Genomic DNA, 24,971 nt, shown 5'->3' on the forward strand with positions numbered 1-24,971 from the left:
ATGTGCTCTCGTATAGTGGTCTGCAAGACCTACGTCATACGGAAGCACCGAAAATTCCCCACCCAGGGTCCTCGATCTAACACCCTGACACCCCCGCCCCCAAAAAAATGATTTGTTGATACATACCGTAACATCGGCAATACGATATACAGTATATCATAATTATTCAGTAACAAATTAAAGGGTGGGGGATAAAAAGGCAATAATTGTCAAATTTCAAGTCTGTTAGTGCCATTTCAGGCTATTTAGAGGAGCATATTCTAAAATCGTCTCACCTCATCCCTAATCATGGAGGGGGTGAGCTGTCGTAGACCCCTCTATTTCAAATCACCGTATCCGCCCCTTGTACCATATCATTTATGCCGTCGTTAAACCCACAAAGGAAATAGCCACCGGCCGGGAAGCAAGAAAAATGCCTCAATTCTCAAAAAGCCACCCAGGGCCCCGGCCCCAGTGTTATGCCACTGGCTAAATCACAACCTGAATACTTACACGACCAAGCATCTATTTAGCATTTCCAAGCTTGCACTATTCTATGGTGAACGCCTGGGTTTTAAAAATCCTGAAACCGCCCTTGCCCTGATCTAAGTATGATGGTGACTGTCTGCTCTTTTAAATTCATACTTGTTCTGCTTCTCTCATTGAACACGTCACTACCGCCTGCCGAGTCCCAAAAGAGTAAAAGTTTCGATAAACCAGGTTTCTTACAGCTGCAAAAATCATTTTTCAGCCGCAATCAGTTAACTTTTAGTATGACCGCTATTTATGCATTAGGTTGTATCTCATAAGAGTCTCTAAAGTATATAACCGGAGTGTAGCCTACTTATAATCCATACTCTGTCTACTTTGTTACAATGTTTTTACTCTGTGTAAACCTATGAATTTACTAAAAACTCTGATGCGATGCGTGTAAAATTGCGGTAAAATTTATAATAATTGCGTTGCAGTTCGATATTATCACTTTAGTTCTTCATTCGTATAGCAAGAAACTGTGGTGTAATGATACTTCTCCCGCCCCCTCCCCCAAACCTTGTCGGATAGGCCACTGAGGCATATTTTAGAGCCACCATCTTACGTAAGTATATAAAAAAAATTAACATAAATTTCTTTGTGGTGCTTTGCATAATACTAACAATTGTTCGCTTTTTAAGAATTTATTAAAGGTAGTCCTAAAGGCCAACACCTTTACATTATCAAGGAAACTGTTGTGACGGTGATGGATTATATTCAATCTCGATTTTTATTTAACATTACAACCAGTAAAGATGGAAAGATTACAAAAACTGTGTATATTGACGACTACAACCAGGTTGGCAGACTTTGATAATTTTTTTATTTTTTAAGATCAATTAAATCAATTAAATACAATAACCAAAAAATATTTAAATACATTTACTTACTTATGTGATCCTCCTTTTCTACATCGTAGAGCTGGAGCCGAAAACCTCTTCAGCATTAGCAGCATACTTAGGTGTTCGTTTAGTTTCATTTCTTCTGATTGTGTAATGGCTTTTGCTTGCCTCCTAACCTCTCTGCTTAAAATACAAGATATCTTAATCCAAGGGCGACGAAAGTACCGCCTGGTTAGAGCAGCAATTTTTTTTTATAAGAGATGAATTTGATTCTCTGCAAACATGACCGATATGTGACCCAAGCTCACAAACGGGCTGTAAACTCGTTCTCGGACCAAACATATTAAATGACATTTAAATGAACTCAATCGGGTGTCTGGAAGCAAAGTTATGACCGTTTGAATAATTGTCATCTTAGCAACTTTCTTAAATCAAGTTTTGAGAAAAATGCTTTTATTTTCGGCTTTCTATTCCTTTTTCATTAGCTCCCATCCGAAAATGGCTACATTTTATCTCTTACAGTTGGAATTTTGAAATTCAAACTTCAGGAATAGTAAGATTAATAGTTATACATTATTTATTACAAAAAAACCAAATTCACACAAAATTCACATTCTACGCCCTATTCTGGGTATTGAGGCTTGTTTCTCAATGCAGAGTGCACTGCGAGTTTACATCCAGTTTGTGAGCTTGGGTCATATATGTCTAATGTACTGACTATATAACATTCTCTAAATGATGATGTTCCAACAATTTATCCTATCCGTGCATTAAAATATACTAGTGTAAAGCATTCCTCTTCCGATAGTACTTTTACTCTGTCAAACCCTCTCTTGACCATCTGTTTCAGCTTTTGTATACCAACACTTTTCCAACTTATTAATCTCGCATTCATTCGGAAACAAGGTTTCAATGAAATGGAATAAAATCTAATAAATAAACAAATAATCTCGTACTGTTGTGTATTTGTGTGTGTGTGTTTATAATATATACATGCACAAATACAAACAGAAGTACATGTAAAAATATGAAAAAAAACCCCATAAAATTGAATAGTAGACAAAAAAATTCAAATAAGCAAATAAAGTGCACATACTATATTACAATTATATAGGTATCAAGGTCTAATTTCCACCATAATGATGTGTTTGTCAAAAATGTAATCGTCCATACATTGATAACTGTACGCCTATCATAATCGTAAACAATTATCATTCATCTATGTTATACTATGGCTGCATAGTATAATGTTTGGTACATTTTGTAGAAAATCATATGGACTATTTATTTTGAAAAACAAGTGTGTGAGAAGACACCTATGGCAAATGGAAGTGAGCCGCTAAGCAGGTGTGTTCCAGGTAAGGCAAAAGCAGCGACAGTTCGAAGATGTGCAGCGCCGTCATTAAGCAATGCTATATCGAACAGCGGCATCATTGAGCAATGCTATCTAAAGAACGGGACAAGATCGCTGTTCCATCATTGGAATTGAGACTTAATTTCTCTAATATATATCACTGTTCGCGCTGTTCTGAATTTATGAGAAATAAAAATGCTATTATAGTAATCTTATTAATAAATCATTCGTAAAGGCATTTAAGTGTTTTATCCCTTTTTTGTATGCATTACAGTTGTAATAAGTTACTTATGTAAACGTAAGTTAGTATTATCTACAAACATGAGTAAATGAGCCTAATTGAATAATGATGGCCATAGCGTATCGTTAATAAATAAAATGAAATAATAAGAAACCGATTTTTCCTGAGGAACGCCATACTTAATCATTTTTACTGAATAGCTTCTTATTTCTACTGTATTCGCATTGTAAAGAAAAGATAATAATTATCACAAGGCTAAATTATAGACCTAATTATTTATTATTTTACTACCAATCATTTAGGATGTTTATTTTTCAATAGATAATGCACAATATATCGGCCAATTCAATAACCCACTTGATGTGCTAGTTAGTAGGTGGAAGAATGAATATGAATACCAATCTGACGGAAAAAAGGGAGTGGAGGAAATAGACTTTACCGTGAATGGATGTGTAAAAACTGGGGGCTTATTCTTTGGTTCCAAAAAGACATTAGGAGGGGACGGTAATTATTATTATTAAATTAATATTATTTCCTTTGAGCATAAAGATTTACGAAAAATTATTATTAATATCATCATTAATAATAATATTATTATTATTATTATATATACATATATATATATATATATATATATATATATATATATTATAAGAATAATAATTTCTAAATGTATTACTAAAATGTTACTTATGATATTGATTTCAGTTGACGAATTGCATGGTTATAGTATCTACAACCTCCAGATGTTAACTAATGTATCAGAATATTTTAATTTACCATCTTACTGTAATTCATCATCTAATGTGGTAAGCAAATCTATTCTGGATTATTAAACTTAAAACTACATCAGAATGAAGTCGTATGTGACGTGGATTTTAAAAATTTTTGATTATTAAACTTAAAACTACATCAGAATGAAGTCTTATGTGACGTTGTTTTTAAAAATTTTGTTTTGCTTTACAGGGCTAGTTATTCAAGTGGAAGGCGATTGAAGCTGCAACAAAAATGGCTTTTCGTAAACCACAGAAGAAGAAACAGTGTAGCAAACCATTGAACTTAAGACATACTCATTTGGTTTTAGGAATAGAATACGTGCCGAATTATATAACTTAAAAAAAAAACGTTTATTAGATATAGCGAGGTTAAGAAATGTTCAGTAGTTTCATATATCAATGCACAAATTACTACATAATTAATTTTGTCACTCTGCAATGTAGTCTACATTTACATAAATATTAATTAAAATGCAATAATATGCATAATTGCATACATCTTGTTGTTCATTTATACTAAATTATAAACAAGCTTCAGTTCATGTCGTTCCGTTAAGACTAGAGAAAAGTAAACTTGGCAGGGTTCGATGATGAAATAAATTGCTATTGTTAAATAAAGCTACATATTTAACATTGAAATGTAGAACCCCTCATTTACGAACCCCGATTTTACGAATTCCCGATTTTACGAACGTAAAATCATGTAATTGTTGTCATAAATAAAGTTCCTATTTCATGAACAAAACACACACCCGTGTCGAGAATTAATCGTTAGGCGCGGGCTAGAGTTTATTCACTCGGTCTTAGACGGTCTATCAGCGATCTCTACTACAGATAGTGTGCTTTGAATACACCGACATTCAACACGGCGATCATACTTTATGTCTGCAGCCGTGAGAAAACTCTGCCCAATGCGTAACTTGTCGGCATATCGATAGGCGCATGATTTATTCATCTCTGAATACACCACCATATCGTAATTTAATTAACCCCCTAATTATGAATGGAATTTATTTATCAAATCTAACTAACGTTAATCTACTATTTCATTATTTCCTCCATAAAATAAGACACTGACACCCACATTTTCTGTTTATAACTGTATTATTCATTTAATAAATGCAAGGCGTAGAACAATCGTATTGCATACAAAAAAAAGTCCAAGCGCCGTGTCTACAGCCAATCAGCGCTCTTCTTTTAAAACGTTGAGAACCCCTGGTTTCCGGGTTATTCTGTACAGGGTATTTACATGACGCCACAACCACATGGAACGTTGGTTACTCGCCCTGTTGCGGCGCCCGCTGGGCTGTGTTTCTTCGTAAGCTAGGAGATAAGTCATATATTATTGCCTGAGAAAGAGAGAATAAAGTTTCTATACACATTAACAAGTATGTATAGACTGTGCTGTACATTATTATGTTCGTTATTTTGAATTTCTTTCGAGCGCAAGTTGGAGTTTTGGCTCCAGTCCAACAAAATTTAAGTCCAGGCCTAGCCTAGCCCAGCCTAGCATATCGGTAGCGTAAATACATAGGAATTTCACACAACCCCGATTTTACGTACGAATGATTTTTACGAACACCTTTGGGCCAGTCCCTTACGTAAATGAGGTGTTCTACTGAGGTTTGAATTTGTTTTCATTAAACTACTAGTGGGCGTACTATATACAAAATATTATTTCGAGGGAACGAACTAGTATTTCGAAGGAACAAAATATTATTTCGAGGGAACGGAGTAATATTTCGAGTGAACGTAATATTATTTCGAGGGAACGAAATAATATTTTGAGGGAACGAAAATATATTTCGAGGGAACGAAATATTATTTCGAGGGAACGAAATAATATTTCGTTCCCTCGAAATAGTATTTCGTTCCCTCGAAATAGTATTTCGTTCGAAGGTGAATTCGTTGAATGGTTTCATTCCATTGAATATTTCTTTCATTAGAAATATCATTTCGTTTCCTCGAAATAGTTTAATATTTTCTCCGGGGCTCCGTTTTCAAAAATGTGAAATGCGTTACAAAAAATCTTGAAATCACAAATAGTTTTCCTTAAATAATAATAAAATTATACAGAAAGTATATTCGGAACCCTTAACTTTATGTTGTCTTCTGTACTGTATTTAAATGGTAATCATTCAAGAGCCATTAAGCTCATCAATGGCTGGGGCTTATCACATTTTACTCGTACTATTTTTTACAACTGTATAAATCTAGAGATTGCAACTCTGACCAAAATAATCTATTCCGCCCTAAACAACTTTTTACGTTTAGTGCAGTAGGCATTCAGTAATTCAGTTAAAGAAATTAGGGAAGTATCTTTGATTTAGCAATTTAAAAGAGTTGAGACATTAACTAGCTTCCAAAAACAATCACTAAAATAATATACGATCAATAATTAATTTTAAATACTCAATTCTCAATAATAATAACTTTAGGAGAAAATTTCATTAACATGTAAAACTTTTATTGGCAACAATTTGTAAAGTTTTTAAAATTATTCAATTCCGCTTGTACATTTAATATCTCTTTAAATTCTCTTGTAACTTGCTAAGTATTACATTTACCTCTTGCCGCTAATAAAGATGGGTAAAGAGTTTTGTGTTAAATTCATTTTATCATTGAGTTTATTCATTAATTAACGGTAATTGTATTGTCATCGTCGTTTCACGTATAATGTAGGCCTATCCGAAATCATGAACACACACAGAGTACAGTACAAGAAATGATAAAGCAGAGTAACATTATTATTAGTTACCTTTACATTGTTTGTACAGTATATTTTTAAGATGGAGTGGTGTCAGTATAATAGAAAACAAGTCTTACTCGTTATGAGAAATAAACTATGTTTATTATAGGCCAATGGTAAGATATATCTTACATTCTTATACCGCATACTACAGTCTATAATAGACTGTAGTATGCGGGTAAGAGCGCATTATGCGCTGTTTTCCCAGTGTCATGGCAAACGAAAGACAACATGTAAACAAGAACAAGAATTTAGTCGGAATTTAAGAAGAGCCAAAGGTAAAGATGACTTTATGGATTTATGTGAGTCGTTCCACAACATCCAGTTGGAAATTTTCTCAGTTAGAAATTTTCCTAGTTGGAAATTGAAATTTTAACACAAACTTCAATTTGAGAAAAACGCGTTTGAAGTGGAGTACTTCACAAATCTATACATTTCGCTATTAAGACATACACATTTCATATGTTTGTATACACAAGTGTTAACAATGAAGAAGACATACTGCTCGACGTATTGTTTCTTATCTGATATCAAATTAATACCAACATTCGATATTTTCTCGAAATCGAGAGGTACGATCATGGAGAACCTCTTGATATTATTATTGTGACTGCGTTACGTTTAATATATGATGAATAATATCACTTTCAATAGGGCTACAAACTATGAGGTCAGTGTTGTGATTACTCACGTTAACTATACAATTCAGTACAGTTAGACGAAGATGGCGACACGTAACTAAGATGTAACTAGGAAATTAGATGGGTATTTTTCACAGGACAAGGTGCAGCTTGTCTGTATACACGCTTAGAGAGCTAAATCATCGACCGATTTGTGACTCGTTTGAAAATTGACAGTGAACACTCTCAGTTTGAGAATCTCGACAGTGAAATTAGAGCACAAATTTTACAGAAAACAAGCAGTAAGAAATTAAGGACAGAGAAACTGAAACATCCTACATGGTTTTTAGATAAAGTATAAACCCAATGCAGATCTCTTGAATCAGCAAAGTTAGGGCGAAAAGCATTAAAAGTGACATAAAGCCTACCACAATTCCAGCAGATAGAATTGAACAGACCGATGAGGTCAACAGAGTTGTTATATCTAACCCACACACTGGACAATGCCAAGCGGATGATAAACAATGCTACAATTGTAATAAAGTTGGCCATTTTTGAAGTTGCTGTTACAACGTCAACAGCACACGTACGTACATATATCACAAAGAGACGGACGCGAAAATGTTGGTACTACGGGCGAGGACGCGGACGTGTATGGTTAGCCATCAGGACCATAATGAAAGTGCCGTTATCTTCATAAAAAGCGCCGTAATGCCATTCATTTTTAACCAATCACAGGTTTAGGATGACGCCAACAGGGTCATAATGAAAGCGCCGTTAACTTGTTACAAAAAATAAAAGCGCAGTAATCATAATGAAAGCGCCGTAATCCTAATTAAAGCGCCGTCATGCTATTCACTTTTAACCAATCACAGGCTTCGAATTACGCTAACAGGGTCATAATGATTTGGCCACTTTAAGCAGCTAGCGCAAGGGCCATACTCATTGGCCAATCACAATCCTTCTTTCATGTTTGCTGAATTGAACGAAAATATGATGGATTGGTTTGACAGAGCGCACCGCCAGTATCGTTTAAACCATCTCCTTCTACCACCCCTAGTCATCAATATAATTTAAGGAGACAAAATCAATTTACTTTGCCAATGGTTAAAAATGAGAGGACTAAAAAAAATATTATCAATTATGGGGTGTTTCAAAATTGGTAGATGGTCCCCAACGGAGCTCACTCTTCTTCACTATGTACCTGTGCTTGGTGCTTCTCTGCGATAATGATTTATGTGATAATGATTTGCGTGTTTGTTTTGTATATTTGTTTTTTGTTTTTGTTTGTTTTACGTGTGTGTGTGTGTGTGATCTTTTCTTTTTTGTGATGTTTAATGTGTTTTGTTTGTGTTTTAAATGTGATTTAATTACGTGTGTAAATCTGCATATTTTTATATTTTTATATATTTTTGTAAATAATAAAATCCTTTTTCATGTAAATAAATATCAAATTGTTAATGTTTTTTAAATGTCTGACTTTTTATTGTATAATTCAATCACTGTATACTGTGATTGCCTATAAAGATATTTTTTAATTTTGAATTTTGAATCGTATCGGTTTTGGAGGTAGCCATTCAATTCTTTAACCGTGAGCAATGGATGTGCAAAATTTAGAATTCCTTCACTCGCCTAAATGCATCCATTATTCGTATTGTCACTGAAGGTGTTAATAATGAGGATGATGGGGATTTCAGCCTGCGGGATGAGTACCTAAATCCTTAGAATCGTCCTCTGTCTGCCCAGGCCGGCTAGGGCCCAGGAGGATAGGCTTGCCTAGCCACCTTAGGACCTAGGCCTAGAGTTACGTCAATCTCGGGCGCCTACAACAGTTTAGGCTATAATTATATATTCAACTCAGTTCTTAATAAATAATAATAATTTTAAAAAGTTGTACATAAACCAAAGGGCTCTTCAAATCAAGGTAGTGTTAAGCAGGGATTTGAATGTTTTAATTTGAATACATTTTACATGGATTCAAATTGTATTAATCATTATGGTTTAAGTAAGGAATATGGTCATATCATAAAGTTTGTTTTTTTTACATAGTTCTGGGAATATTTAACTGAGTTTTTAATTAATAAAAAAGTTGTAAGTAAATCAAAGGACTCTTCAAATCAAGGTAGTATTAAATATTAAAATAGTAAATGTCACCGTTATTTAATGGTTTAACATTATTTAATGGTTAAGTAAGTAAGGAAGTGTTCTATAGTACTTGAATACAAAATAATCATATCAAAGTGATTTTGTTTTACATAATTAGGTATGTATTAAACTCGTTGTTTTTTTTTTAATAAATAACTAAAAAAGCAAGTGTTTGAATGTTTGAATTTAAATATATTTCACACGGAATCAAATATTCAACATGTTTTATCAAACCGGGGGGGGGGAGGGGTTGGGGTATTGTGTATAACTGTACAATAGCAAATGTATATTGCAATCTCTGGAAACAAAAAAAACAAAAACATTTTTTACACATTTTACATGTTTTGGTAAATATCTATTAAAATATTCCGAGGAATAAAAAGCATTACAAAAAGTGAACCTGAAATATGGGTATATAAAATAGGTGCAGTACTGTATGGTCCTTGAAATAATGATGTTATTTATTTTTTTTTACTGCACATCAAAAAAGGTGGGCATATAGGAACATTATATGCAATCTGCAAAAAAAACTCAAACATAACACATTACAGCATAGACCACTTTCACCGAAAAGCTGGCAACCATTTTTGGGCTACATCAAGTGCAGATCGCAAAATAAAATCATAAAATTGGTTCTGTTGTTCCAATTAATGGCATAGCAAACGCTGAATTTTTTCAGCTGCCAAAAGTTAATTTATGAAAATTGGTGGTTTTAAAAATTAATGATTTCATAAATTAAGTATTTTCTTTTTACTTTAGCAACCAATGTAATTCAAAACTCAGATGTTGAGGGTGATGTTTCTAATTCAGTTGTCGAAAATAATGTACTGTATATACTGCAATTATACTCTGCTATGTTAATTGGCTGTTTGAAGAAAGAATTTAAATAAATACAAAGGTATTAAGCAAGCTTCAATTTTCTGTTTTATTTGTCAAAAAGTTTAAATCGTCTTAATATTATACATAGACCAAAAACATTTAGAGAGTGAGCTTCACCGAATAAGATTGACTGCCCAATCAGAATGCACCATTAATTGTTTTTTAGCAGATTTTTGGGATTGATCTGAGTCGAGACACTAATTTACTACAATAACAACAATATGTTGCAATTGAAATTTAAAAGGTATCATTAAAAATATGTCAGTGCGGTAGGTGATGACATCTAAATGGTTGAAATATTGCCTTTTTATTGTTAAAAATCATACATTTCATGAATATCTTTTTTGGTTCCTTTTGGTAATAAAACATTGATACGTTACTCGCGAGAATTGTCACTAATAAATTGCACATTTCTAAACAGTTCTATTCCAAATTCTCCCCTGCTGTCATCAAGTGGATCTACTTCTTCCGCTGTTGCATTAAAAGTAGGATTGGTGAAACAAAGCTGTACAGATCTCTTCACAAAGAGTTGTATTGGAGAAAGGTGATTTCTAAAAAGAGTAATATCCCTGTTTACCCTTGGAATGTATATATAGTGCTAATCTTCGAGAAAATTAAATAAATCATAATAAACATTTGTGACTCCATTCCACAAATCCACCCATTACCGTTCGATTCTTCGATTGTGGACACTTCTTCCACATATTGCCGATCCCCTGTCAGGTCCTTGAAGAATATTCATTATGTTGCATATGTCATTATTTTCCCCAAAATGATCTACTCCTATTCTGGAAGGAATAATGGTTAATGGTTCATTGTTATTAATATATGGAGCGCAAAATACAAAAAGTCTCTAAGCGCTAGAAAACAGATGTAGCTGCAAGAAAGTATCGGGCCACAACTTCTTTGGTATTGTTATCTGATGCAGAAAGGAAGACCAGCATTCTGCTTTACCCATCAGTGATTCCATGAATAACAATTCTCCATCTGCAGATTACAAAAAGTACAAACATTATAATAGGCCTTTCATGATGCGGTGTAGACATATTCAATCAATGACAAACAATGCTGTACAATGGTGCGTACCAGCAGAAATAACGTTCACTAATGGCAGAGTTCATGACATCAAGTTGTTTAAAAATCTGTAACTTCTTGTAAGCTGTGTGATATTACTTATTCAAGTGTACCCCAAGTATAAAAAAGTAGTTATTTTTTAGACCAGCTTCCGCTTTAGCAATTTTTTTTTTAGTTTATTATCTAAACTGAGCTAATTAATAATGCAGCCAAATCTTTACAAAATTAATGTGAACCAAAATACTTTCAATTTTCACAGATATGTTTATTTATATTAATATAATTTTATTTTTAACTATACTAGACATATTTGATCAATTTGACATTTTGAGTCGTGACTTTTTCTACATCATACACAATCTTGACTTCAAAAATTAAGATGGCGGCCAGTTAAAGTTGTCGAAAAAATGGAACCAAAGTTTTTCTTGTGTAAAATTTTTGATAAGAAAAACATACGTTCAAAAAATGAACACCAAAGACTACAAAAATTACATAGTCAAAATAACCAGAAAATCTACTAAACAGTACCAGCGATGATAAAAACGACACGTTATTCATTACAACGCTATTTAACAGCAATCCGTGTGACAACATTTGTTAATGTAAAATTATATCTTACCTTATGAACTTGATTTCCATCAATATGCCATACAGAGTTGGGGCCTGCAACTCTGTAGGTGTGACGATGGGTGTTCTGAACAGATCGTAGTGCAACTCCACCAAGGGTCAATGCGATGCATTACCTCTCTAACACGAGAACATACCTACATTGTTAATACACATTAAACATACATTATTAAACTTAAAAGCCTCTATAATTATAATACAATCAACTAAATTATTCATCAACCAACATCGATAGGAAGTTTTATCAACAATCGGCAGAGGATCCTGTTTACACACAAGATGTATTTCACATGCCAGAACAGTATTCTGCAGTCAAATCTAAGTGGCTATTTGATTAAATACTTTCACAATAATTTGTTTGTTAAACTGGGATATCATCAATTAAGGGAGTATTTTAGTAGGCATTAAATAGCTGCATAAAAATGTAAGAATCCAATGTTGGTGAATACATTAAAGTGGAGGTGCTCCCAAAAAATTGCTATTGGTTTTTTTTTGTTTTTTTTTAATTATTATTTCAGTTAGTAATAAAAAGTATGTTTGTTTGAAGATTTTAAAGTTTTTTGTTAAGTAGATTCGTTATTTGAAAAATAAAAAAGTAAAATTGTTTGTTGAGTGGATAATTCATAATACAAAAATAATTCCTATTTTTTAACACACACATTTTCTGCAGAGGAGGCATTAAAAAATGTAAAAAATATAATATAATTAGAAAACATTACATGGGATATGATATTTTTGGCTACTTTAAACAATACATTGTTTTTATGTACTATAGCTTATGTGTTTTATGCAATTATCAATATTCCCCCTGTAAAAATGACATAAATACAATTGCCTAACTACTCAACTTCTTGCTCTTTTCAAGTATCATGCCAACAAATAACATGCATTTATACAAACAACATAGAATAATGCCAGATATTAGGTCACATGCAAAAGCCTTTCTTTTAATTTATTAGTGAAATAACTCATGCTATTAAATTAAAATTAAACAATCAAAACTCTGTAGGTTGCGGTAGATAAACTCTTTATTCAACAAAGTTCAAACACAAGGTGTCCTATGGAAGTGTGAAAGGTACTGTACAAAGGTGTCTCAGTGTGGTATTTTTTCATAACGGATATTGAATGTTTTTGTTTTGGAAAGTGCAGACCACTGTAGCTTGTAAGGCTGCATTAGACAATTATGTTCACAATGGATCATTATCACTAGTCCATTACATTATTAATAACAATAATATATTAATAATTAAGTAGGCCCTAGGAATAGCCTAGGCTAGTACTATCTAGTAGTCAGAGAGAGGCCCCAAAAAGCAGGCCTAGGCCTAGCCTAATAGTCATACTACTAGTAGACCTCCGCCTAAAAAAGAATTAAACAAAAACAGACCTGAACACTTCTCCCGTCTCCCAGGGCCTTTTATTTCTTAGGCTTACTAGGCTAGGCCTATAAAGGCCTACTACTAGGTAGGCTAGATAATTAATAATAGTACTTACAGTGAGTGAATGGAGAGACCTTCGCTAGGCCTATAAAAAAGATGAATAAAAACCGGTAGAAATCAGACCATAACCCTGCACACTCCGACTCCCTCCTTCGCCCCCTGGATGCTTTCGCTCCTAGGATCCTCCGATCCGCCGACTGCTGCGAAAGACGGAATGTGATTGGCTAAAAGTGTGACCCTTGCGCCAGCTACTCAAAGCGGCTTTTTTTCTAATTTTGACGGAGCTTTTTATTGAACAATTTAACGCCGTAATCAATTATGACCCTGGTGTCGTCATTCTAAGCATGTGATTGGTTGTAAAATGAACAACATAACGGCGCTTTTTTATATGATTACGGCGCTTTTTTATATGATTACGAACAAGCTTTTATCGAACAAGTTAACGTGGTAATTATTATGACCCTGTTGGCGTCATTCTAAGCCTGTAATTGGTTGAAAAAGAAAGGCATGACGGCGCTTTAATTATGATTACGGTGTTTTTATTATGATTACGGCGCTTTCATTATGATTACGGCGCTTTCATTATGATCATGGCGTTTTTTTTAACAAGTTAACGGCCCTTTCATTATGACCCTGTTGGCGTCATGTCATACTAAACCTGTGATTGGTTGAAAATGAATAGCATTACGGCGCTTTTTATGAAGATGACGGCGTTTTCATTATGGCCCTGATGGCTAACCATAGACGTGGGTAGCACGAGGAAATTGGCCACTCAGAGGACGCGGACGTTGTGTGTTATGCTCCACTAAGCACACGTGGTCACTATGTTAACCAAGGAAGGGAACATCAATGGCGATGTTCGTCAGATAGGGACGTGCATTGTATGAGCTCCAGAGAAAATTAGTAATTAAAACCGATTTTGTGGTGCAAAAAGCTAAATACACAGTACACACTAGGCCACTATAATGTAAAAGAAAGTCTGCTAGACATATAGAGAATCAGGAATTATCAGTAAGGGAAAACTGAGAATACTTATCTAGTTTACCTTCTGCCTGCTTGAATTACAGGTGTCTCGCATATCAAACGTACAGATGGCTTAATCAGTATCCTAACTAAAATGAACGCCAACATGAGGAACTTGCAAGCACTATTATTAGAGATAATGGAGACAGAGAATATTTTTTAAAGAAATAAAGTGTATTATAAGTCAATCGTGATGTTATCACGTTAACTCCCAATGTTATTTGCCTATTCCCCAGCGTCCACTAATTTTTCTATTAGTAGACGCTTGGCTTATTTTTTTTTTTAGGTTCGTGTGCAAAAAAAAACACCTCATTTTTTGTCACCGCGAATACATCGCGCACCGCGATAAAAATTCAATTGTAATTGAAAATTACTTTCGTGAAACAAGCTTAATTAGAACCCGAAGAAAGTTACCTTTGTACAATAATTTTCCTATAGTATACTATGCGGAACTCTACTAATTGCTTATTAAGTAGGAAATTACCGAAATAGACAAGAGATGTAGTAACTACACTATTATTATTATTATTATTATTATTATTATTATTATTATTATTATTATTATTATTATTATTAATAAACACTCTCATTCGTGAGGTAATTATTATAATATATATTATCTGATCAATGAAAGTAAACCTGGCAGTGGTACTAACGGATATTTGTAGACAACGCTGTTTGGAAAGAATAAGTCTTATCTATAAGCACAACATAATCAACCCAAATATTATTTGTATTTCTATATTATTTTGATTATACTGTAGATATACAGATCCTATTGTTTGTAAATATGAGAAAATCGCAGTGTTGATCATTATTATTACATCATTATTTGTACAATACTGGTACATTTTATCTGAATTTTATTACGTTTTTATCACATATTTGCTTAAGCTAATCCAAGCCATGGAAAAGACAACTATAGGAAAGAAGGTACAGCCAGCTGACAGCCCTGATATCCTCAAGTCACATTGCGCGAATTCCAAATCGATCGAAGTAAATACCGGCTTGGTTGATACAGACATTGCGGACATAATACGTACACAAATACAAGCATTCTTCGAAGAAAATTCTGATTTGCTGTCTGGTATTGCTACTAAGGTAACATCTATGATAAAAACACAACTTTCTTCTGATCTTACTGAGTTAATAACTGAAGCTACGATCGACAGTTTCAACTTGAAATATAACATCAAAATGATCGCATAAAAGTGCTGGAAGACAAACTTCAGAAAATGGAAGATGGTTTTCTGATGAATCTGAACAATATTCTAGAAGAATAACAATAATATGGTGTTCCTGGATAATCTGATAAGAACACGGATTATTAGGTAATCAGTCTCTAATAAACTAGCTGTCAATGTCCTTCCTAAAGACATTGATAGAAGCCACAGACTTGGCCCACCGAGGCAATGTAGTGGCCCCAGGGGCATTAAAATAAAATGTAGCAACTATAATAAACGGCAGGAGGTTTTTAGAGCCAAAAAAACACCTGAAAAAGTCTCCTTACATCATTTATGAAAATTTAACACTTAAACGATCAAACATACTAAAGAAGATTAAACGGAAGTTTTGTCTAAAAATCAAGGCAACATGGATTCAGGATGGAATAATACATGTGTTAAATACTCAAGATAAGAGAACAGTTATTACTAAAGAGACTGATAGTTTAAAACTTAAGAGAACATTAAGCATTACTGTAAATGATGACAGTGCTTAATTTACTTAATCATTTTTCGATCTGACGAATTTTTGATAGTTTTGTGTATTGTTCGTTTCTCTTACTTTACTTGTTTGAAATTGATACTTCATCTTTTTTCTTTTTCTTTTTTGGCATTCACTTTTGTAATTAACATCATATTATCCACTGGGTGCGTTCTCATCATGGCGAGATTACAAATAACACATATGTTTCACCTGCTGAAATTTCACACTTACGTAATTTTAATAGCAACAATTTTTCTTTGTTCCATTTAAATGCGAGAAGTCTGCCTTTACATTTTAATAATATATCTTCTCTTTTGTCGAATACGGGACATCAGTTTAGCATATTGGGATTCTCAGAAACCTGGATTAATAAAAATAATTACACAGACCTCCTTAAAATTGATGGTTATATTATGATTAACAAAAACAGAGAAGGTATATGAAATAAATTAATGTTTAGGAAACAAACTAAAACAAAATTGTCTTACCTGTAATTACGTTTATGTACACTATGATTGCATGAACATTATCATGTCTAGTGCGTTGCCGTATGTGTATATGGTTTTGTTGTTCTGCTATGATGAAAGTTCTTTTCCGTCTGTTTGAAAATTAGCGGGTGTAGATAACGCATGTAATTTTGTCCTGTATTTTTACGTATTATTATGTATGTACGCATCACCATCTCCTTACTGAAACGCATGAAAAATAGGCCTACGTTAAATTTTAATGATTGTATAAAAATAATTTCGTTTTTTAATCATTTATTTAATAAATAATGATCTAAATTACTTGATAAATTGATTATTACTATTAAAATATTATAATCTATATGTACATAGTAGATAGTATATAAGAGTAAAAAATAAGACAGTATTATGGTAGAATATACAGTAGCATTATAGGTAGGTTTAAAAAATAGGAAAATATAGGTTAATAATTTAGGGTGTAGCTTTTGAATGGGAGAAAAATGCCTGAGGTCACAGTCTGATTGCATCTTGAGGATATTTCCCACACGATTAAAATCGTAACGGTACTGGTTTGGTCTACAGGAGTTCGTGTTTCATACAGGTCATTCCATTCATAGAAAAAGCCTTTATATTGGAGAAGCCTACGTCCTGTCGTTAGCTATTGTAGACCAAACCCAGTACCATTACGATTTTAATCGTGCGGGAAATATCCTCAAGATATTTATATGTTGTTTTAAATTGCCTATAATATGAATGGATCAATGTGTTTGCATGTTAGAGCCTTTGTACGTCCATGCATGCATTATCCCCTACACAATAGTGTCTTAAAACATAAACTGTATTTATATGAAATTGGCATGTCTTTTTAATCCACTTGTATTTACTTGTGACTTGTTTATCCATAGTTTTAAAATGCCTATAATATGAAGGGATCAGTGTTTTCGCATCTTAGAGCCTTTGTATTTTCATGCATACATTAACCCCTACATTATGGGGTCATGCTGTTTACCAGCACGTGGTGGCCCTGCTATGACTATATTAAAAACTAAAAACAGCAACAAGAAATCACGCATAAATAACCGAACATGCTGTATACCGTTGTATCTAGATTGTTAAACCATAGCAATTCATAGGACTACGGAAGGAAAAAACGCCTTAATTGACCCCTTAAGGGTATAACACATATACCAACAATCAAAGTTAAATAAATGTAATGTTTATTATGTTCTTTTAATACCACAACTACTTGATATTATTGATAAAAATAATTATTTATATTTTTTCTAAAATAGAGGGCTCCCTTCGTAGCAATTTTTCATTTTAAACCTTAACGTGCAATTTTTGGGCCCGGCAACATTGTTTTTTGTACTCACCATCCTTCAAATCTTCTTTTACATTTAATATCATGTAGATTGCAAGGGGTGGACTGAAAAACTTGAAAACCAGGCTTCTTACAGAAATCAACCTATGGTTTAATATATTCGACTGGTGTAAAGAACAACTGATTAGCGGTAAGTGGCTTACACATTATGACACTGAGAGTAGCTTGATACTGGCTTTCGACGCCAGCAAATATGCCATATTAGCGGTGATAATGCATGTCATGGACAATGGGGCAGAAGTGCCTGTACATTACGCGTCTTGGACATTATGGTACGAGATTATGCGGTTCTACAAATATCTCATGGGAAGAAAGTTTACCATTACCGCAGACTTCAAACAACTCTGAAGATATTTGGTCCGACTAACAAAGTCCCTGTAGTGGCTGCAGGACGCATCCAACGATAATCTCTCTTACTTGGCCAGTATGATTACAACATACAGTACATTCATTCAATCGAGATGCAGTGGCATGCCTTGTCGCGATTACTACCAAAAAGCGATGATTGTGATCTAGGGCAAAGGATATTTAACATATTACAGTAATTAAAGACGATTTTGCCAATAACTGCAACGAAAGAAACACTTACAGACACTGTGTTATGTAAAGTACTGAATTATATGAAATATGGATAGCCAAATGTTAATAATTTTATTGATGATGTAAAACCATTATGTACACAAAAATTGAGCTATCGTGTGAGACAATAATTGCTTACTTTGGGGAGCCATGTTTGCAATCCATACAACAGTAGTAAAATAATTAATGTAATGCATTTGGAACATACCAAAATATGTGATATGTAAGCTATTGCCAGGTCATACGTGTGGTGGCACAAATTAGACTAAAATATAGAAGTGTTAGTTAAAAGATGCAACACTTGTCAGAGTATGAGAAATATTCTACGTAGCACTAGTAGGCCATTTCAGAGAGTACATGTTACTAAATTTGTCAGGAAAGAATGGCAATATTTTTTAAAATTTTGATTGATAGTCATTCTCAATGGATTGACTTAAGTATATAAAAATTACTGAGACAAATATTTGCCGAACATGGTACTCCTGAGAAATTAGTATCCGATCCGATTCTAATGAAACAGAAATTACGTAGCAGACTCCAAACATGGTGCCTTCCCTCTCCTCCTCCTATATATCCTCCTCCTTATTTTTTGGTCAGTCTTTCATGTACAAAATATTTTATTTTATTAAGTGCAACAAATCTTTGTATTTTATTTATTTCAATTTGTATTATTTGTGTAGCTAAGCACCAAATAAACAGACTTTTATGTTCGCCTTGTTTTGTGATCATAACAATAAAGCTATTTTGCATTGTCATGATGTATCTATATATGGTATGTCATCATGACCATTTTTAGGCCTGTCACATAATGTTTAGTTATAATTGACACGTATGATTCCCAATCTATCCCTGCTATAATACTTATATTTATTTTTGGATTCTAATCAATAGGCCATAATTCGTGTACGCCTGCTTCTGTGAGTCAAGAGTAGTCATTATTATATATGGATAGACCATATGCACCTGAGGCTAAAAACTAATGTGATGCTTCATTAAATATTGAAAAAAAAATTGTTTTCGGATATTGGATTAGCATAGGACTAGGCGACTTATTCAAATTAATTATAGAAGTGTACAAATAAACCTCTCTATGATCCATTAAATTGCCTTAATTTGGTGTATGCACTATTTCGTTATTTCCCGCTACAGTCTTCTGCATTAATGTAGTATCCGTCCATGTTCCTTGGACGGAGTAAATAATAATAAAAATAATAAATAATAATAATAATAATAATAATAATAATAATAATAATAATAATAATAATAATAGTAAGAATAATAATAATAATAATAATAACAACAACAATAATAATAATAATAATAATACTAATGATAATAATAATGAAGATGATGACAACAACAACAATAATAATAATAATAATAATAATAATAACAATAAAACACAGAATTATAATAATAATGATGATGACAACAACAATAATAATAATAATAATAATAATAATAATAGCAATAACAATAACAGCTAGACTTACTATGTCTGTTTGAAAAACAGAACATAGGGTATTTCCTATTGCTTTAATGAGAAATGAAGTTGAAATTGCAACAAAAAGAAAAGTCGTTAAAAGGTATAAAGTAAAAAAAAAAAAACACAGAAAACCAATATAATTTTAATTGAGTGGAGAAAATGAAGTGGGAAAAAAAAGTTCACTGCGACTTTATTAGTGAGACTTGAACTATGGCGAGGTACATCGTGACCCATAACCATTGCGCGCTATATGGGCCAACCTTGTATTGGAAAGTGCATTTTTAGTTCATAGCGATTCAATTACTGAAAGCAAACATTCTTCATGCATATCACGATAGTTTTGAGTTTAACCTAGCTGTAACTGACTGATTTAAACGCAATTAGAAAACGCAAATTGCGTTTAAATAATTCAATCAACTGTCAACAAAAAATCTTTAAATGGTCCTCATATCCACACCCTACTGCGAATCGCCACACAAAAATTGCATCTTTTCTTCATTTCACCATGAAAAACTATTCTACATCATTTTTATCCATCATCTAAAGCTGGGACGCAAGCAATTTAAATGACCCTCAAATTTTCACCCTAACCTGGATCGTCCTCTACACATAATAAAATCTTTCTTGTAACTTTCCTGAAAGTTTTATTCGGATCGGTTGACCCGTTTTTGAAATATCTTTTCTCGGACGTTTTCCTTCTTTACATGATCCTCATATTTACACCCTACGCCGGATCATAACAAAATATCAGTCATTTCTTTGCTGGACCTTTACAAGCTGTTATAGAAAGTTACTTTCACACCCATTGAAAACTTTTATAGACATTTAAGTCTGGGATTTTAAATATAAATGACACTCCAATGTACACCATTGACTGATTAATCGACAACACATAATACCATCTTTCATGTAACTTGGTTAAACTTTTTCCGAATGTTTCATTTGGATCAGTAAATCCGTTTTCGAAATACGTGGTCTTGGACGTTTTCCTTTCAATGTTCCTCAGAGATCTACACCCTACTCTGTATCGTCACGAAAACATTTCTTTACTCGATCTTGTCAAACTGATATATAAGGTTTAAATTATTCCATTTTTTAAAGAGATATTTAGGTCTGGGTCCTCAAAATTGAAATGACCCTCCCATTTACACCCTTGGCTAGTTTGTCGCCAGCACATAATATATTCTTTCTTGTAGCATGTTACACGTTTTCCGAATGTTTGAATCAGATCAAATGATCCGTTTTGAAAATATGTGGTCTGGGACGTCTTCCTTTAAATTGTCTTCAGATCCACACCATACTGCGGATCGCCGCAAAAAATTTAATCATTCTATTACAAGACATTTACAAAGTATTATAGAATGTTTGATTTAGACCGAATGTTTTTTTTTTTTGTTTTTTTTTAATTAATGGTGAATAAGGAAACAAACATACAAATATAAAACTACCACTTAATAAATTTAGATGAGAGTACATAGTGTATCCTGTGGCGTTACCCTTTGGTGTTTTTTCTCCTTTGAAGATTTTTGTTTTCTCATTCGTCTTTAATGTTGAGGCCCGAGTTGTTTTCTTTAGTGCGTACTGCTTCGTTAAATTGACGTATTATTGGATCCCCTGGGTTCGTGCTCAACACTTTTACTTGTATGTTGAGCCCCCGTTTTTTTTTTTTTTTAGTGCGTACTGCTTTGTTAATTTTACGTAATAATTGGATCCCCTGGATTCATGCTCAACACTTTTACTTGTATAAATTAAGTTCTTTTCCCCCGTGGTGATCGTTAAAATGTTGATGGTGAATTGATGAAGATTTCTTATTTTTCTAATGATGTTCTTCTATTCCCTTTTAATGCCTTTCCAATGTATTTTCCTCTGTTGTCCGTACACGAGGTGCATTGCATTTCTTATACAACGTCTCTCTTTTTACAGTTCAGTTGTAGTTGTTTAGCAGAGGAAAAAATCATTTCTAGCACACAATGGATACATTGTGTTGCGAGTGGACTGCATCCACAAAGAAAAAGGTTTCGAATCCTCCGTGTTCGAATAGCGGTTTATTTCTGTCTATCTCATTCTTCTTTATTCCATTCTTTTGGTCAAGAAGTTGAGTTATGCCTTTTCTGTCATGTTCAAATCGTGTTTTAGATTTGATGTACACTTCTTTCGTTTTTTACTCGCTAGAATAAATTATGTGTGTAATGTTGTATATGTCTGTGTTTCTCTTCCTCATTGTTCAATGGAGATATATTCATTATCACCTTTACCAGGTCGTTGTCAAGTATGTTGATTTTAGCGTTGTGTGCTATTGCTCATTTCCAGTGGATGACATACTTTGATGATATAACTTTCATGTAGTGTTATTGTACTACCTTCATTTTACCATCCTTCATCTTTCCATTCTTACTGTGATAACCAGCACTGAGTGCAATAAAATCTTTAGGGCAATGATATTCGTTTGCTACAGAAATGCTATAGCATATTTTGGCCAATACTTTAAATTAGATCCTGGATAAGACTATAGTTAAACAAACATACACCCAATAAAAAATATAACTGGAAAAAAAAATTGCCATTTTCAAATGATACTTTTCTAAACATTGTTTTGTTCTTACAAATCCAGTATCACATTTTTATTTTCCTTCTGATACTAATATTTTTTGCCAGAATATAAAACTTCTGTTGCAGTTATTGACCAATTTACGTCTTTTTAAACATTAAATTTATCCCATGATATGATATGATATTGTATCGGACACTTATTAGTTTTTGGTATTCATTTTAAGACGCATTGAACAGCACCAGTTAAAAAAACGATAAATAAAATGCATTATAACTGAAAATAATACAAGACAATTAGATTTGATGTAAAAATAAGTATTTATAAATTAGATCAACTAAACCTAACTAAACTAGACTAGAGAATGAAATTTTCCTTAATATAATGCAAATGTTGTATTTCTTAATTCTTATTTATATTAACTTATTAAAAAAGATTAATTTCAATACATACATCATTATGATAATACGGTAAAATTATGTATTTAATTTCTTTAAATCACTAACAATAGGTTGTTTAATTTGAAATTATACAATTTCAAAATTAAATACTTTTTTCCTATTATTTTTTTTTCACAGTATCAAAAAGCACACAAATACCTGATTCATGTTTTTCAAATAATTTTTATAAATTATCTTTTAGTATTTTCTATTTTTTTCTGAAACAATATTGTATTTCTTTTAGAGGCAATATTTTTTCAACTTTATAATTAAATTTTAAGCGATTCAAAAAGACTAGAAACAAAGGTTTTCCTTGTGCAAATTTTAACTGAATATTATTTTTTTAATTAACAGAATACATAAATTTAATAGCAGATGAAGGTGTTCATTATTAAAACCAAATATCATAGAGTTGTTGTCTAGCTTAATCTTTGTATTTCATATGTTTTCCCACCAGTTTCTGAACTTATCCTAAAATTTTGTTTCAATATTACATTTAACCAGTAGATGTGACATTGTTTCAACATGTGAATGCCAATAGGAGCACATGTTTATAATCTTTATTTTAAATAATCTACTATTAGTTGGCAGATAATTCATTTTATTTTATACTGAAAAATCCTATTTGTTGTCTCTTGTTCTGTTGCCAATAAATGGTAATATATAAATACCCTTCCATTTGCCGCTATCGACGCTAAATCGCTTCTGCATTTTTTCTTGAGATTTCGGTGCTTGATATTTTCTTTCTACTAGGACTCTGTATATATTTTTTTACTCATACATTCTAAATATTTGTCTTCTTTTAACTAAAACCCCTCCTTTTATACCCTTTTCGTAAGAATCCCAATTTCATATTTTGTTTCCATTGTGTTGGTATTGCGGATATTATCTTTCTCCAATGCATATAGTTACTAGTGCATAAACCCTTTCCTAACCATGCATTGAAAGGGATGATTTTACCATTTTCATAAAAAGAGATCACTAACTAAACATATACCAATTTCATTGAGTCGTTTATAGTAGCATGATTTACCATCAACGAGTATATTTCAATTATGACATATATATTGTGACCCTTCATTAGCTGTATAAGTGGTAACTAATTTTTTAAAAAGCGTTGAGCATATCTTTATTAAACACAGGAATATTTTCCAACGACGAACACAATCAGCACTTACATTACAAAAAAAAAACAATGTCACCGCCTAGCTCATTCAAAAATGCATGTAATAAAGACCTCCATTGTAACGTTGTATCCATTTTATTTTCAATGCTTTGAACATAATTTTTACATCTACCATATTTAAACTTCCTTCTTCAATATTTCCAATCAATGTGGTCTTTTTGACCATTCCCTTTCCGCCTTTCCATATAAAATCATATAAAATAGTTTCAATTGTTTTAATCATGTGGGGCGGAATACGTATAACCGAAGCCAAAAAATAAATTGGGATATTGCAAATGTCTTTTTTTTTTCCTGTTAACTGTCTAGTTTTTCCATATATTTAATGTTGTTTTTAGTTGATTTATTTTACTTTCAAAGTTATAATAGTTCCCGTAGCTTCTCATTGTATGAGAAATATACACCCAAAGCTTTCACTGGCTCTTGTGGCCATTGCACATTTACTGGTTTGGTATTATTTAACCTGTTTGAGCCTAGCTAGATCGCTTGTGACTTACTTATGCTTAACTTAAAGCCTGATATTTGTGAAAATTTTTCTATGAAACCAATTAAATTATTGGCTGATATTTCGTCATGTAACATACAAGTGGTATCGCCCGCATATTGAGTTATTTTGTCTTCCCGTTCATTAATTTTGATCCCTTTGATAAATCTACGATCTCTTACGGCGCATGCCAATAGTTCTATAGATAAAATAAAAAGATACGGGCTGAGGGGATCTCCTTGTCGTATACCCTTTTCAACTGAAAAAAATATGTCGGCGAGTAACCGTTAATCATTACACAACTACTAATATTAGTATATAATGATGTTACATATTGGATAAATTTTTCACTGATGTTTGCTCTTTTTAAAACCTGGAACAAGAAGTTCCACTCCGAAGAGTCAAATGTCTTTTCATAGT

General features: G+C 32.7%; 1 protein-coding gene across 5 annotated transcripts in view; it reads left to right on the forward strand.

Moving 5' to 3' along the window:
• The first annotated feature begins 17,775 nt into the window (after positions 1 to 17,775).
• The window catches only part of LOC117100524, a 38,753-nt gene continuing 31,557 nt past the window's right edge, over positions 17,776 to 24,971 (forward strand). For all 5 annotated transcript variants that reach the window (XM_033240273.1, XM_033240272.1, XM_033240276.1 and 2 more), the window contains exon 1: positions 17,776 to 17,961. The gene's annotated coding sequence lies outside the window, so the exon portion shown is untranslated. The remainder of the gene's footprint in view (positions 17,962 to 24,971) is intronic.

The sequence above is a fragment of the Anneissia japonica genome, unplaced genomic scaffold (assembly GCF_011630105.1).
Source record: "Anneissia japonica isolate Jap-2015-1 unplaced genomic scaffold, ASM1163010v1 scaffold685_len2926416_cov193, whole genome shotgun sequence".
NCBI classification, from domain to species: domain Eukaryota; kingdom Metazoa; phylum Echinodermata; class Crinoidea; order Comatulida; family Comatulidae; genus Anneissia; species Anneissia japonica.